The sequence below is a fragment of the Silene latifolia genome, chromosome 9 (genome assembly GCF_048544455.1).
Source record: "Silene latifolia isolate original U9 population chromosome 9, ASM4854445v1, whole genome shotgun sequence".
In the NCBI taxonomy this organism is placed as follows: Eukaryota; Viridiplantae; Streptophyta; class Magnoliopsida; order Caryophyllales; family Caryophyllaceae; genus Silene; species Silene latifolia.
The window spans coordinates 215,362,170-215,379,859 of NC_133534.1; the positions used below are offsets into that span (position 1 = coordinate 215,362,170).

General features: G+C 38.3%; 1 long non-coding RNA gene across 1 annotated transcript; it reads left to right on the top strand.

The window, feature by feature from the left end:
- The first annotated feature begins 1,052 nt into the window (after positions 1 to 1,052).
- Positions 1,053 to 2,772, top strand: LOC141598495 (uncharacterized). The gene is made up of 2 exons (XR_012523557.1): positions 1,053 to 1,129; positions 2,569 to 2,772. It is a non-coding gene; the product is annotated as an uncharacterized LOC141598495 (long non-coding RNA).
- The last annotated feature ends 14,918 nt before the right edge of the window (positions 2,773 to 17,690 follow it).

A 17,690-nucleotide genomic window follows, 5' to 3' on the forward strand; every position in this document is an offset into this window, starting at 1 on the left:
GCCTGTTTTCTTCTTCTTCCTTCTTTTTTTCTTCTTTTCGTTCTGTTCTATTTTTATCAGGTTTTAAATTGATACTGATGCTCCGTTTGTCATCCGTTTTCAACTATTTTTGTTCCATAGCGCTCCTTTCGTCGTTCTCGTCAATCCGTTGTAAGTAAAATTCATTTTCGTTATGTATTTTTACAAACCCAATTTATATTTTTAGCTTTGTTTATTATAAGACGGTTGTATGTACTAAAATAGACGGTCTGGTAGAATATTTGTTAGTCATAAATGATTAGTTCAATCGGAAAAAGGTAATAATGATAGGTTACTCAGTATTACTTGTTAAATTTGTGTATTTTGAAAGCTGGTTAGTCTGTTTTATAGTTGAGACGGTGTATAATTATATATAGGGATCATTATGGATGTTAATTAGTCAGTTGTATAGTTGAGACGGTGTATACTGATATGTGGAGATGATTGAGACGGTGTATACCGACCTCTAGGGATCATTTGGGATGCTAGCTAGTAAGTGGTATATTTGAGACGGTGTATACTGACATGTAGGGATTGTTTTGGGATGCTATTTGGGATCTTGTTTAGTTGTGGTATTGTGCGATGAGAAATTAGATTTGTTTTTTGAGTCCGCTTTGCAGGTACTTTGGGACTTTTTTGGGACTGTTTTGACTCGGTTTAGGACTGGTTTAGGATAGATTGAACTCTTGTTTTGGTACCAGTTTTTGTGCAGCCTTCCACTGTTTTGGGACAAATCGAAATGGAGGCCGTGTGGGCTGTTTTGGCCTCGGTTTTGGGAGCCGTGACAGGCTGGTTTGGGCTCAATTTTGGGACGGATAAAATGGTGCTTTATGGGACTATTTCTAGGGCGTAAAAGTTGTGACAATTTTCTGGTATGCTGTCAAAAGGGAGGGTCATAATGGTTTATGAACATAAGACAGTAGCTAATGAATATGATTTACATGTTTTGATTTAAATTAATTTCCGTCTCATATTTTATATAACGATAATTCGTTAATATCGTCCCTTCACATAATTATTTTAGGTGGCTCATATGTGGTTGAAGATGAAGAGTAATTTTGGGTTTTAGAAGCTTTCTCAAGTTTATTGCTTGTCTCTTTGCTAGTTTAAGGTAACTATTCCGAGTTACTCGACGAATTAATGTCACATTAGTAGTAAATGTGGTGCTTGTTGTTTGTTAAGTGTTTAGATGATTGATAATGTTTTACTTTCATTTTTCACATGATAGAAATTGGAAATAGCGTGAGAATAATATAGCGATAAAATTTGTAATTTGGGCCAAAGTAGGCCAAGACTCTGAGCTGGGCCAGATTGACCGAACGAGTTTGGTCAAACTAGGTTTAAACCAGTCAGCCTCGATTTGACCGATGACCCGTCGCGGGACTCGGGTCGAGGGTTTGTCTTTTAGGTAAGATTAGTTGTTATTGGAGGTTTTATGTTATGCCTTGATATTCGTAATTATCATTTCACATGTTGGTTGTTGGATGAATTGGTTGCCTTATACTTCAGTCTTCTTGTCTTTGCCATTTTAGCTTGTTCTCATAGATTATGGTATTGTCGGTTAGCTGGAATTTGGATTATTATTGATATTGAGGATTCTGTTGCGATTGTATGCTGTAAATAGACATTTATATAGCCTTTCACATGATAGAATATTAGATTTTATGTTGGTAAGTAGGACTTTTTGCCCTCTTAAGGTTAAGTGGGTGTCTTACTTGACTTGTGTGGTGAGTCTTGTGTGGTGTGGGCTAAAGTATTCAAGCTGGGACTAGCTGGGACTAGGTCCTAGGTGAGTATTTCGGCCTTCATCATAGATAGGTCTTTATAGTCTCTGACGAGTATATGTTCACTGCTTGATAGCCTTTGTGTTCCTGACTAGTGGATTTATATCCAAGTTGGGGCATGACCTCAGGTACTTATTTTGATAGTATGGGGTCAGCTTAAGTACTAGCCAACCCTTCGGTGGTGTCCTTAGGGTACTCACTTCACTTTGTTTTAAAAAAGTTGTGGGTCTTGGGTGCGGTGGTGTGTATCTGCATGTCTAGGTCTCAAGCAGATTTTAGGCTAGGGTTGTGTTGTCTCTTGGCCATGTTTTCTTAATAGTAACCCACGAGCCAAGATACCGGTTCGATTACCTTCCCTACCTCGTGGTATAGACTCGAGTTACAAAGTGACTATTGACGGGACTAAGAACTTATGCCTGTCTTTGATATATTGCCCTTTCTTGTATGGTGATTCTATGAATCATAGAAGGTGAGATGCAAGCCGGCTATGGTTGATAGAGTTTGGATTCCTGGATGTTATGTGATTCACATGATAGTGTAGTATGAGTCGGTCTAGTATTCACATGCTAGGACTATGTGGCGTTATATTGTTGTTCACATGATAAGCACGATTGCCTTAGCATCTATATGCTAAGGCAGTGTGTGATTCGTATTCATATTCTTATGTTTACATGTTATATTAATTATGACATTTCGTGGCTGGGAGAACTCGGAGTTACTCCCCACTGACTGTGGCTTTCGTATTTGTATAAAATGCGAATGACAGGTAGGTGATGCATATATGGGGTACATGGACGAGCTAGCGAGCAAAGTAACCTTGGGACCTAGATTGGCTTTATTTTATGGTGACCCTTAAACCCTTTTTATGTCACATACATTTTAGGGACATATGTCTCCCTCTTTACATTTAGTTGTATAATTTGCTATTCGCGACTTTAGCGATGGTTATGTTATGAAACTTCTAGTTAGACCTTGTATGTTTGACACCTTCCAATTTGGATATCTTTATAACGAGTTCGGGTTTTAAAAATTACAGGTTTTTACCCAAATGAACCTATTACAAACATATCCATGCAGTTTTATTCTAGAATTACGTGTTTACTTTTCCGCAATAAATGAGGGTGTCACAGTGAGTCCTTATGAAAGTTGTTTTAAGTGAACCCGAGATGGATTTTGGGAACAAAACCGTCCAATTAGCTATTTTGAGCTTATTTCACTAAAATAGCAATTTTTATTAATATCCGTTAGTTTCGTAAAAATCGCTAATAATTCCGATTCAAGCTGATATCGTATTATTTCCGTTAACTAGCTGAGTTTATTTTATTTTCACTCATTAAATTTATTTATTATTGATTCCGTTTTATTACTGAAACTTTTTCTTAAATCGGTTAAATTTAACTCGAAACGATTTTAATAACGATCGAAGTTTGATGAAATTAATTAATTAGCTAAGCATATATATATATATAAATCGTTAAATGATGTAATTAAATTCAAAATAACAATTAAAAGAATTTTATTCAACTTAATAAAATACGGGGTGTTACATTTACGATCTGGCTAAGTGGTATGTTATGATTGGCTGACTGAGAAATGATTATGCATGGAGTCTGCTGTTTTAATTTGTTATTATTCGGTCAATGTTGTGGCTCTTTAAGTGTCACATACTTCTGTTTGTTATTATTCGGTCAATGTTGTGGTTCTTTAAGTGCCACATACTTCTGTCGTATGTTCAACTTTGGGGGACAAAGTTTCTTAAGGAGGATAGAATATAACACTTCGCGTTTTAGAGCTTATGTATATGTACTACTTGTGTTTGTCTTATGCTTGTGGATGTTTGGTTATCGTTACGGGGTGGCGAACTTCGGGACGAAGTTCATTTTAAGGAGGGAAGACTGTAATACCCCGTATTTTAGCCTCGGTCAACGATAGTCAAACCTTGTTTATACGCGTTTTTTTTCAAACGGATGTGTATAAAGTATTTTACGTAAACTGTTACTATTTTATAAATCGTAATCCTACGATTATTTCGTATTTCATAATCATTTTATATTAGACGATTATTTCATAAAATGACATTTCATTCGTATTTCTTTAATTTTGATAATATATTATAATTAAATACATTTCATATTTATATTTATTTCTCAATTATACTTGTTTTATTATTTAAGTCATAATTATATTTAAATCCTAATTTTTATATATTTTATGTTAGTTCTAATAAAATTATATTCTCATAATTAATTTAATTAGTATAAATAAATTATATGTACTCATTTATTTTAAGTTACGAGTCGAGGACGGTAAATAGAGGTCAATTACCTAGAGATGCGTGACGGACTTTTAGTGATGGGCTCAGAGACAGGTTCTTTCTTGGTCAGGTGTTGAGATCGTCACATCTTAGCACCGCTCTTTTAACTTTTTAAACTCTTCTCAAATTTTGAGTTGTGATTTTATTCATTTTGAAAATTTTACGTTCGAGGACGAACTTTATTTTAAGGAGGGTGGAGTGTAATACCACTCAAATTTTAACGTTTTGTTTTTTATTTCTAAACTTAAACTTCGGGGACGAAGTTTCTATTAAGAGGGGAAGATTGTAATAACCCAAATATTTTGATATTTATATTTAATATTTATTATTGTCAGTTTTAATAAAAAAATTATTCAGTTTAATATTTAAGGTAGACTCCAAATTCTATTTAGTTTTATAAAGGAAAATTAACCGACTAAAAATCTTATTAGGGCTCTTTTTTTTATTCTATATATATTCCGTCTTTTATAATGCCTTAAGCTATGTTGTTCAAATTGTCTTCTACATATTCCCATGTCATGTTAATCCTCTATGTTGTTCACCACCATTCATAATCCTTGGAACCCAAACAAAAAAAAACGTGATCTAGCACACCACCATCAATATTTAATTGATTGTTGTCCTACTCGTCAACTTATTCCGCAAATTGGTTCGGTGTACTTTCGCATAATCGATTTTACTTCTCTACTTCCTGGTTTGCGAACTTTAGTGAGTCGATTTCAAGCAACTTGCATGTAATTTTTGGATCGGTCTCACGGGATAAGGTAACACGATTCTACCGATCCTATTATAATTATTATTGTTCGGGGTTCTATGTTTATTTGTTATTTATTTGTGTTTTATGTGCTTAATTGATTATTGAGTATGGCCAGCGATAATTGTTACTCGATTATTTATAATACTAGTTTTATATTTTCTATTATATTAGTGGTGAGTTGGGAGTATTTGGGCTGCGATAGTCAGACGAAACTTGGAAAGTTACGAACTAATATGGTGAATACTGATGGGATAATTAAGTGATGAGTTTAGAAACAAAGGAGCATGCGAAAGGAAAAAATAAGGTTGTCGAAGAGTGTATTAATTTGGCATGGTGATAGGTTCGTGAAAATTGGTAGAGTAATATTCTGAGTGGCTCGTAATATTTGGGTCTTAGCCAATATTTTGCATATGGACAAAAGTTTGTACGTAATAATTTGACCTTGGCTTTCAAATTGAATTGTTTTCTTATACGGATGATTTTTGGTATTGTGTTATTGTTGTCGCTTCTTTTGGCCTTGACTTGTGGGTGAGTAGCTTAGAGTCTTACTCTAAGTGTTGAGCACAGTTCTTTGAACTTTTGACAATATCGATATTGAAATTGAGATGGAAATTGGTTACTGGTAATGAGTTATGAGTTATGGGGCCTTTGAGCCAAGTTATGTTTACGGTCCAGTGCGACCATGATTACTGAGTTATTTGAGTTTAAGATCGATATTGAGATGGAAATATTGTTTTGCGGTTTTATTCCGCCAGTTCACTCACCCCTCGTCCTTGGTCTTAGGGTCGACGATGAGAATACGATATCTGGTTACTATGGAGTATTATATTATGAGACGGAGTACTGACTCAGACGAATTAATGAATGAGATGGAGTAATGAGTTGAGATTGAGTTAATTATTGGGACGAGATAGTGTATTATATTATGTAGTTGGTTTGAGGTACTGATTAGTTAACGGGGAGTGTTTTTATTATTCTGTTTGTTTATTTTTATTTAACCTTCTATTTTGGGAACGGGAATAGTTAAGTAATCATTTATCATTTATTTATCTTTCAGAGGGCGAATTTGTTGTGGAATATTATTGAGCATCTGTCCATTTGACTGCATTACTGAGGTAGGGGAATACACTGATTGAGTTCTTACGATTATAAAGAGTTGGCATGTTCGGTGATTATATGACATATCTGATTATCTTATTTATCTTGTTGAGCATTATTGTTTCATACGTTTCATACATTGCATTTGCATCGGAGTTGGAGTTGGAGGAGATGAGATTATTGCGATTAAGGCTCGGGCGGGTTCTGCAGGACTTGCCCGGGTGTCCTCAGCTACGAGCTGGTATATCGACGACGGTCGATTGATATAGTCTGTCGGGGATCGGTATGGCTGGGCGTTCCGGGGATGTGTGTAATGGAGTTGAGATTGGAGAATCATATCATTGCATTCTTTATTATGTCGTATTACCTACTCAACCTCGCGGTTGACCCTGTGTATTCGTGTACGCCTGTGATGATCCATTTACTGGGGAGCAGATTGACAGGTTGTTGAGACATATGGAGCTGGCAGGGGAGAGAGCATGGATCACCTGACTTAGAGCTAGCCCACGTTTATTTCAGTTTAGCTATCAGACTTTATTTCAGTTTTGAGACATGTTCCGTTTGAGTTGTAAACATTTATAACTTTCAATTTAAAGTACTGTTTATTTTTCCTTTGTTATCTACAGCCTCGGGTTTCCGAGATGGTACCACCCTTCTTTATCTGAGGAGTCCTAGTCCAGGCCCTTAAATAAATGGGGGTGTTACAGTGACCCATTGTATAAACCATTTGTCCTTGTTCTTTAATCCTTGTGACCCGTTGTGTGAACCATTTGTCCTTGTTCATTTGTCCTTGTGACTCATTGTGTAAACCATTTATCCTTGTCTTTGTGACTCGTTGTGGAAACCATTTGTTTTTGTTCATTAGTCCTTGTGACCCGTTGTGTGAACCATTTGTCCTTGTTCATTAGGGAATGTGACTCGTTGTGTAAACCATTTCTCTGTATTCATTAGTCCTTGTGACTCGTTGTGTGAACCATTTGTCCTTGTTCATTAGTCCATGTGACTCATTGTGTCAACCATTCTGCTTGTTCATTAGTCCCTGTGTCTCGTTTTGTGAACCATTTGTCGTTGTTCAATAATCCTTGTGACTCGTTGTGTAAACCATTCTCCTTGTCTTTTTTACCCGTTGTGTAAACCATTTATCCTTGTTCATTAGTCCATGTGACTCGCTCTGTGAACCATTTCTCCTTGTTCATTAGTCCTTGTGACTCGTTGTGTGAACAAATTTTCATTGTTTATTACTCCTTGTGACTCGTTGTGTAAACCATTTATCCTTGTCTTTGTGACTCATTGTGACTCGTTGTGTGAACCAGTTGTCCTTGTTCATTAGTCCATGTGACTCGTTGTGTGAACCCTTTCTCCTTGTTCATTAGTCCTTGTGACTCGTTGTGTGAACAATTTGTCCTTGTTTATTAGTCCTTGTGACTCGTTGTGTAAACCATTTAACCTTGTCTTTGTGACTCGTTGTGTAAACCATTTATCCTTGTTCTTTAGTCCTTGTGACTTGTTGTGTGAACCGCTTGTCCTTCTTCATTAGTCCTTGTGACTCGTTGTGTGAACCGCTTGTCCTTGTTCATTTGTCCTTGTGACTCGTTGTGTGAAACAGTTGTCCTTGTTCATTAGTCCATGTGACTCGTTCTGTGAATCCTTTCTCCTTGTTCATTTGTCCTTGTTCATTAGTCCTTGTGATTAGTTGTGTGAACAATTTTTCCGTGTTTTCATTGTGTGAACTATTTGTCCTTGTTCATTAGTCCTTGTGACTCGTTGTGTAAACCATTTATTCTTGTCTTTGTGACTCGTTGTGTAAAGCATTTGTACTTGTTCTTTAGTCCTTGTGACTCGTTGTGTGAACCATTTATCCTTGTTCTTTAGTCCTTGTGACTCATTGTGTGAACCGCTTGCCCTTGTTTATTAGTCCTTGTGACTCGTTGTGTGAACCATTTCTCCTTGTTAATTAGTCCTTGTGACTCGTTGTGTTAACAAATTTTCCTTGTTTATTAGTCCATGTGACTTGTTGTGTAAACCATTTATCCTTTTCTTTGTGACTCGTTGTGTAAACCATTTATCATTGTTCTTTAGTCCTTGAGACTCATTGTGTGAACCAGTTGTCCTTGTTCATTAGTCCATGTGACTCGTTGTGTGAACCCTTTCTCCTTTGTTCATTAGTCCATGTGACTCGTTGTGTGAACCATTTCTCCTTGTTCATTAGTCCTTGTGACTCGTTGTGTGAACAAATTTTCATTGTTTATTAGTCTTAGTGACTCGTTGTGTAAACCATTTATCCTTGTCTTTGTGACTCGTTTTGTAAACCATTTATCCTTGTTCTTTAGTCCTTGTGACTCGTTGTGTGGACCGCTTGTCCTTTTTCATTAGTCCTTGTGACTCGTTGTGTGAACCGCTTGTCCTTGTTCATTAGTCCTTTCGACTCGTTGTGTGAACCAGTTGTCCTTGTTCATTAGTCCATGTGACTCGTTGTGTGACCCCTTTCTCCTCGTTCATTAGTCCTTGTGACTCGTTGTGTTAACAAATTTTCCTTGTTCATTAGTCCACGTGACTCGTTGTGTAAACCATTTATCCTTGTCTTTGTGACTCGTTGTGTAAACCATTTATCCTTGTTCTTTCGTCCTTGTGACTCGTTGTGTGAACCGCTTGTCCTTGTTCATTAGTCCTTGTGACTCGTTGTGTGAAGCAATTGTCCTTGTTCATTAGTCCATGTGACTCGTTGTGTGAACCATTTCTCCTTGTTCATTAGTCCATGTGACTCGCTGTGTGAACCATTTCTTCTTGTTCATTAGTCCTTGTGGCTCGTTGTGTGAACAAATTTTCCTTGTTTATTAGTCCTTTTGACTCGTTGTGTAAACCATTAATCCTTGTCTTTGTGACTCGTTGTGTAAACCATTTATCCTTTCTCTTTAGTCCTTGTGAGTCGTTGTGTGGACCGCTTGTCCTTGTTCATTAGTCCTTGTGACTCGTTGTGTGAACCGCTTGTCCTTCTTCATTAGTCCTTGTGACTCGTTGTGTGAACCAGTTGTCCTTGTTCATTAGTCTATGTGACTCGTTGTGTGAACCCTTTCTCCTTGTTCATTAGTCCTTGCGTCTCGTTGTGTGAACAATTTGTCCTTGTTCATTAGTCCTTGTGACTCCTTGTGTGAATAATTTTTCCTTGTTTTCGTTGTGCGAACCATTTGTCCTTGTTCATTAGTCCTTGTGACTCGTTGTGTAAACCATTTATCCTTGTCTTTGTGACTCGTTGTGTAAAACATTTGTCCTTGTTCTTTAGTCCTTGTGACTCGTTGTGTGAACCATTTGTCCTTGTTCATTAGTCCTTGTGACTCGTTGTGTGAACCAGTTGTCCTTGTTCATTAGTCCATTTTACTCGTTGTGTCAACCCTTTCTCCGTGTTCATTAGTCCATATGACTCGTTGTGTAAACCATTTCTCCTTGTTCATTAGTTCTTGAGACTCGTTGTGTGAACAATTTTTTCTTGTTTGTTAGTCCTTGTGACTCTTTGTGTAAACCATTTATCCTTGTCTTTGTGACTCATTGTGTAAACCATTTATCCTTGTTCTTTAGTCCTTGTGACTCGTTGTGTGAATCGCTTGTCCTTGTTCATTAGTCCTTGTGACTCGTTCTGTGAACCAATTGTCCTTGTTCATTAGTCAATGTGACTCATTGTGTGAACCCTTTCTCCTTGTTCATTAGTCCATTTGACTCGCTGTGTGAACCATTTCTCCTTGTTAATTAGTCCTTGTGACTCGTTGTGTTAACAAATTTTCCTTGTTTATTAGTCCATGTGACTCGTTGTGTAAACCATTTATCCTTTTCTTTGTGACTCGTTGTGTAAACCATTTATCCTTCTTCTTGAGTCCTTGTGACTCATTGTGTGAACCAGTTTTCCTTGTTCATTAGTCCATGTGACTCGTTGTGTGTACCCTTTCTCCTTGTTCATTAGTCCATATGACTCGTTGTGTGAACCATTTCTCCTTGTTCATTAGTCCTTGTGACTCGTTGTGTGAACAAATTTTCCTTGTTTATTAGTCCTTGTGACTCGTTGTGTAAACCATTTATCCTTGTCTTTGTGACTCGTTGTGTAAACCATTTATCCTTGTTCTTTAGTCCTTGTGATTCGTTGTGTGGACCGCTTGTCCTTGTTCATTAGTCCTTGTGACTCGTTGTGTGAACCGCTTGTCCTTGTTCATTAGTCCTTGTGACTCGTTGTGTGAACCAGTTGTCCATGTTCATTAGTCTATGTGACTCGTTGTGTGAACCCTTTCACCTTGTTCATTAGCCTTTGTGACTCGTTGTGTTAACAAATTTTCCTTGTTCATTAGTCCATGTGACTCGTTGTGTAAACCATTTATCCTTGTCTTTGTGACTCGTTGTGTAAACCATTTATCCTTGTTCTTTAGTCCTTGTGACTTGTTGTGTGAACCGCTTCTCCTTGTTCATTAGTCCTTGTGACTCGTTGTGTGAACCAGTTGTCTTTGTTCATTAGTCCATGTGACTCGTTGTGTGAACCCTTTCTCCTTGTTCATTAGTCCATGTGACTCGTTGTGTGAAACATTTCTCCTTGTTCATTAGTCCTTGTGACTCGTTGTGTGAACAAATTTTCCTTGTTTATTAGTCCTTGTGACTGATTGTGTAAACCATTTATCCTTGTCTTTGTGACTCGTTGTGTAAACCATTTATCCTTGTTCTTTATTCCTTGTAACTCGTTGTGTGGACCGCTTGTCCTTGTTCATTAGTCCTTGTGACTCGTTGTGTGAACCGCTTGTCTTTGTTCATTAGTCCTCCTTTCGACTCGTTGTGTGAACCAGTTGTCCTTGTTCATTAGTCCATGTGACTCGTTGTGTGACCCCTTTCTCCTCGTTTATTAGTCCTTGTGACTCGTTGTGTGAACCATTTCTCCTTGTTAATTAGTCCTTGTGACTCGTTGTGTTAACAAATTTTCCTTGTTTATTAGTCCATGTGACTTGTTGTGTAAACCATTTATCCTTTTCTTTGTGACTCGTTGTGTAAACCATTTATCATTGTTCTTTAGTCCTTGAGACTCATTGTGTGAACCAGTTGTCCTTGTTCATTAGTCCATGTGACTCGTTGTGTGAACCCTTTCTCCTTTGTTCATTAGTCCATGTGACTCGTTGTGTGAACCATTTCTCCTTGTTCATTAGTCCTTGTGACTCGTTGTGTGAACAAATTTTCATTGTTTATTAGTCTTAGTGACTCGTTGTGTAAACCATTTATCCTTGTCTTTGTGACTCGTTTTGTAAACCATTTATCCTTGTTCTTTAGTCCTTGTGACTCGTTGTGTGGACCGCTTGTCCTTTTTCATTAGTCCTTGTGACTCGTTGTGTGAACCGCTTGTCCTTGTTCATTAGTCCTTTCGACTCGTTGTGTGAACCAGTTGTCCTTGTTCATTAGTCCATGTGACTCGTTGTGTGACCCCTTTCTCCTCGTTCATTAGTCCTTGTGACTCGTTGTGTTAACAAATTTTCCTTGTTCATTAGTCCACGTGACTCGTTGTGTAAACCATTTATCCTTGTCTTTGTGACTCGTTGTGTAAACCATTTATCCTTGTTCTTTCGTCCTTGTGACTCGTTGTGTGAACCGCTTGTCCTTGTTCATTAGTCCTTGTGACTCGTTGTGTGAAGCAATTGTCCTTGTTCATTAGTCCATGTGACTCGTTGTGTGAACCATTTCTCCTTGTTCATTAGTCCATGTGACTCGCTGTGTGAACCATTTCTTCTTGTTCATTAGTCCTTGTGGCTCGTTGTGTGAACAAATTTTCCTTGTTTATTAGTCCTTTTGACTCGTTGTGTAAACCATTAATCCTTGTCTTTGTGACTCGTTGTGTAAACCATTTATCCTTTCTCTTTAGTCCTTGTGAGTCGTTGTGTGGACCGCTTGTCCTTGTTCATTAGTCCTTGTGACTCGTTGTGTGAACCGCTTGTCCTTCTTCATTAGTCCTTGTGACTCGTTGTGTGAACCAGTTGTCCTTGTTCATTAGTCTATGTGACTCGTTGTGTGAACCCTTTCTCCTTGTTCATTAGTCCTTGCGTCTCGTTGTGTGAACAATTTGTCCTTGTTCATTAGTCCTTGTGACTCCTTGTGTGAATAATTTTTCCTTGTTTTCGTTGTGCGAACCATTTGTCCTTGTTCATTAGTCCCATTTATCCTTGTCTTTGTGACTCGTTGTGTAAACCATTTATCCTTGTTCTTTAGTCCTTGTGATTCGTTGTGTGGACCGCTTGTCCTTGTTCATTAGTCCTTGTGACTCGTTGTGTGAACCGCTTGTCCTTGTTCATTAGTCCTTGTGACTCGTTGTGTGAACCAGTTGTCCATGTTCATTAGTCTATGTGACTCGTTGTGTGAACCCTTTCACCTTGTTCATTAGCCTTTGTGACTCGTTGTGTTAACAAATTTTCCTTGTTCATTAGTCCATGTGACTCGTTGTGTAAACCATTTATCCTTGTCTTTGTGACTCGTTGTGTAAACCATTTATCCTTGTTCTTTAGTCCTTGTGACTTGTTGTGTGAACCGCTTGTCCTTGTTCATTAGTCCTTGTGACTCGTTGTGTGAACCAGTTGTCTTTGTTCATTAGTCCATGTGACTCGTTGTGTGAACCCTTTCTCCTTGTTCATTAGTCCATGTGACTCGTTGTGTGAAACATTTCTCCTTGTTCATTAGTCCATGTGACTCGTTGTGTGAACAAATTTTCCTTGTTTATTAGTCCTTGTGACTGATTGTGTAAACCATTTATCCTTGTCTTTGTGACTCGTTGTGTAAACCATTTATCCTTGTTCTTTAGTCCTTGTAACTCGTTGTGTGGACCGCTTGTCCTTGTTCATTAGTCCTTGTGACTCGTTGTGTGAACCGCTTGTCCTTGTTCATTAGTCCTTTCGACTCGTTGTGTGAACCAGTTGTCCTTGTTCATTAGTCCATGTGACTCGTTGTGTGACCCCTTTCTCCTCGTTCATTAGTCCTTGTGACTCGTTGTGTTAACAAATTTTCCTTGTTCATTAGTCCACGTGACTCGTTGTGTAAACCATTTATCCTTGTCTTTGTGACTCGTTGTGTAAACCATTTATCCTTGTTCTTTAGTCCTTGTGACTCGTTGTGTGAACCGCTTGTCCTTGTTCATTAGTCCTTGTGACTCGTTGTGTGAAGCAGTTGTCCTTGTTCATTAGTCCATGTGACTCGTTGTGTGAACCATTTCTCCTTGTTCATTAGTCCATGTGACTCGCTGTGTGAACCATTTCTTCTTGTTCATTAGTCCTTGTGGCTCGTTGTGTGAACAAATTTTCCTTGTTTATTAGTCCGTTTGACTCGTTGTGTAAACCATTAATCCTTGTCTTTGTGACTCGTTGTGTAAACCATTTATCCTTTCTCTTTAGTCCTTGTGAGTCGTTGTGTGGACCGCTTGTCCTTGTTCATTAGTCCTTGTGACACGTTGTGTGAACCGCTTGTCCTTCTTCATTAGTCCTTGTGACTCGTTGTGTGAACCAGTTGTCCTTGTTCATTAGTCTATGTGACTCGTTGTGTGAACCCTTTCTCCTTGTTCATTAGTCCTTGCGTCTCGTTGTGTGAACAATTTGTCCTTGTTCATTAGTCCTTGTGACTCCTTGTGTGAATAATTTTTCCTTGTTTTCGTTGTGCGAACCATTTGTCCTTGTTCATTAGTCCTTGTGACTCGTTGTGTAAACCATTTATCCTTGTCTTTGTGACTCGTTGTGTAAAACATTTGTCCTTGTTCTTTAGTCCTTGTGACTCGTTGTGTGAACCATTTGTCCTTGTTCATTAGTCCTTGTGACTCGTTGTGTGAACCAGTTGTCCTTGTTCATTAGTCCATTTTACTCGTTGTGTCAACCCTTTCTCCTTGTTCATTAGTCCATATGACTCGTTGTGTAAACCATTTCTCCTTGTTCATTAGTTCTTGAGACTCGTTGTGTGAACAATTTTTTCTTGTTTGTTAGTCCTTGTGACTCTTTGTGTAAACCATTTATCCTTGTCTTTGTGACTCATTGTGTAAACCATTTATCCTTGTTCTTTAGTCCTTGTGACTCGTTGTGTGAATCACTTGTCCTTGTTCATTAGTCCTTGTGACTCGTTCTGTGAACCAATTATCCTTGTTCATTAGTCAATGTGACTCATTGTGTGAACCCTTTCTCCTTGTTCATTAGTCCATTTGACTCACTGTGTGAACCATTTCTCCTTGTTAATTAGTCCTTGTGACTCGTTGTGTTAACAAATTTTCCTTGTTTATTAGTCCATGTGACTCGTTGTGTAAACCATTTATCCTTTTCTTTGTGACTCGTTGTGTAAACCATTTATCCTTCTTCTTTAGTCCTTGTGACTCATTGTGTGAACCAGTTTTCCTTGTTCATTAGTCCATGTGACTCGTTGTGTGAACCCTTTCTCCTTGTTCATTAGTCCATGTGACTCGTTGTGTGAACCATTTCTCCTTGTTCATTAGTCCTTGTGACTCGTTGTGTGAACAAATTTTCCTTGTTTATTAGTCCTTGTGACTCGTTGTGTAAACCATTTATCCTTGTCTTTGTGACTCGTTGTGTGAACCCTTTCTCCTTGTTCATTAGTCCATGTGACTCGTTGTGTGAAACATTTCTCCTTGTTCATTAGTCCTTGTGACTCGTTGTGTGAACAAATGTTCCTTGTTTATTAGTCCTTGTGACTGATTGTGTAAACCATTTATCCTTGTCTTTGTGACTCGTTGTGTAAACCATTTATCCTTGTTCTTTAGTCCTTGTAACTCGTTGTGTGGACCGCTTGTCCTTGTTCATTAGTCCTTGTGACTCGTTGTGTGAACCGCTTGTCCTTGTTCATTAGTCCTTTCGACTCGTTATGTGAACCAGTTGTCCTTGTTCATTAGTCCATGTGACTCGTTGTGTGACCCCTTTCTCCTCGTTCATTAGTCCTTGTGACTCGTTGTGTTAACAAATTTTCCTTGTTCATTAGTCCACGTGACTCGTTGTGTAAACCATTTATCCTTGTCTTTGTGACTCGTTGTGTAAACCATTTATCCTTGTTCTTTAGTCCTTGTGACTCGTTGTGTGAACCGCTTGTCCTTGTTCATTAGTCCTTGTGACTCGTTGTGTGAACCATTTCTCCTTGTTCATTAGTCCATGTGACTCGCTGTGTGAACCATTTCTTCTTGTTCATTAGTCCCTGTGGCTCGTTGTGTGAACAAATTTTCCTTGTTTATTAGTCCTTTTGACTCGTTGTGTAAACCATTAATCCTTGTCTTTGTGACTCGTTGTGTAAACCATTTATCCTTTCTCTTTAGTCCTTGTGAGTCGTTGTGTGGACCGCTTGTCCTTGTTCATTAGTCCTTGTGACTCGTTGTGTGAACCGCTTGTCCTTCTTCATTAGTCCTTGTGACTCGTTGTGTGAACCAGTTGTCCTTGTTCATTAGTCTATGTGACTCGTTGTGTGAACCCTTTCTCTTTGTTCATTAGTCCTTGTGTCTCGTTGTGTGAACAATTTGTCCTTGTTCATTAGTCCTTGTGACTCCTTGTGTGAATAATTTTTCCTTGTTTTCGTTGTGCGAACCATTTGTTCTTGTTCATTAGTCCTTGTGACTCGTTGTGTAAACCATTTATCCTTGTCTTTGTGACTCGTTGTGTAAAACATTTGTCCTTGTTCTTTAGTCCTTGTGACTCGTTGTGTGAACCATTTGTCCTTGTTCATTAGTCCTTGTGACTCGTTGTGTGAACCAGTTGTCCTTGTTCATTAGTCCATTTTACTCGTTGTGTCAACCCTTTCTCCTTGTTCATTAGTCCATATGACTCGTTGTGTAAACCATTTCTCCTTGTTCATTAGTTCTTGAGACTCGTTGTGTGAACAATTTTTACTTGTTTGTTAGTCCTAGTGACTCTTTGTGTAAACCATTTATCCTTGTCTTTGTGACTCATTGTGTAAACCATTTATCCTTGTTCTTTAGTCCTTGTGACTCGTTGTGTGAATCGCTTGTCCTTGTTCATTAGTCCTTGTGACTCGTTCTGTGAACCAATTGTCCTTGTTCATTAGTCAATGTGACTCATTGTGTGAACCCTTTCTCCTTGTTCATTAGTCCATTTGACTCGCTGTGTGAACCATTTCTCCTTGTTAATTAGTCCTTGTGACTCGTTGTGTTAACAAATTTTCCTTGTTCATTAGTCCATGTGACTCGTTGTGTAAACCATTTATCCTTTTCTTTGTGACTCGTTGTGTAAACCATTTATCCTTCTTTTTTAGTCATTGTGACTCATTGTGTGAACCAGTTTTCCTTGTTCATTAGTCCATGTGACTCGTTGTGTGAACCCTTTCTCCTTGTTCATTAGTCCATGTGACTCGTTGTGTGAACCATTTCTCCTTGTTCATTAGTCCTTGTGACTCGTTGTGTGAACAAATTTTCCATGTTTATTAGTCCTTGTGACTCGTTGTGTAAACCATTTATCCTTGTCTTTGTGACTCGTTGTGTAAACCATTTATCCTTGTTCTTTAGTCCTTGTGATTCGTTGTGTGGACCGCTTGTCCTTGTTCATTAGTCCTTGTGACTCGTTGTGTGAACCGCTTGTCCTTGTTCATTAGTCCTTGTGACTCGTTGTGTGAACCAGTTGTCCATGTTCATTAGTCTATGTGACTCGTTGTGTGAACCCTTTCACCTTGTTCATTAGCCTTTGTGACTCGTTGTGTTAACAAATTTTCCTTGTTCATTAGTCCATGTGACTCGTTGTGTAAACCATTTATCCTTGTCTTTGTGACTCGTTGTGTAAACCATTTATCCTTGTTCTTTAGTCCTTGTGACTTGTTGTGTGAACCGCTTGTCCTTGTTCATTAGTCCTTGTGACTCGTTGTGTGAACCAGTTGTCTTTGTTCATTAGTCCATGTGACTCGTTGTGTGAACCCTTTCTCCTTGTTCATTAGTCCATGTGACTCGTTGTGTGAAACATTTCTCCTTGTTCATTAGTCCTTGTGACTCGTTGTGTGAACAAATTTTCCTTGTTTATTAGTCCTTGTGACTGATTGTGTAAACCATTTATCCTTGTCTTTGTGACTCGTTGTGTAAACCATTTATCCTTGTTCTTTAGTCTTTGTAACTCGTTGTGTGGACCGCTTGTCCTTGTTCATTAGTCCTTGTGACTCGTTGTGTGAACCGCTTGTCCTTGTTCATTAGTCCTTATGACTCTTTGTGTGAACCAGTTGTCCTTGTTCATTAGTCCATGTTACTCGTTGTGTGAACCCTTTCTCCTTGTTCATTAGTCCTTGTTTGAACAATTTGTCCTTGTTCATTAGTCCTTGTGACACGTTGTGTGAACAATTTTTCCTTGTTTTCGTTGTGCGAACCGTTTGTCCTTGTTCATTAGTCCTTGTGACTCGTTGTGTAAACCATTTATCCTTGTTTTTGTGACTCGTTGTGTAAAGCATTTGTCCGTGTTCTTTAGTCCTTGTGACTCGTTGTGTGAACCATTTGTCCTTGTTCATTAGTCCTTGTGACTCGTTGTGTGAACCAGTTGTCCTTGTTCATTAGTCCATGTTACTCGTTGTGTCAACCCTTTCTCCTTGTTCATTAGTCCATATAACTCGTTGTGTGAACCATTTCTCCTTGTTCATTAGTTCTTGTGACTCGTTGTGTGAACAAATTTTTCTTGTTTGTTAGTCCTTGTGACTCTTTGTGTAGACCATTTATCCTTGTCTTTGTGACTCATTGTGTAAACCATTT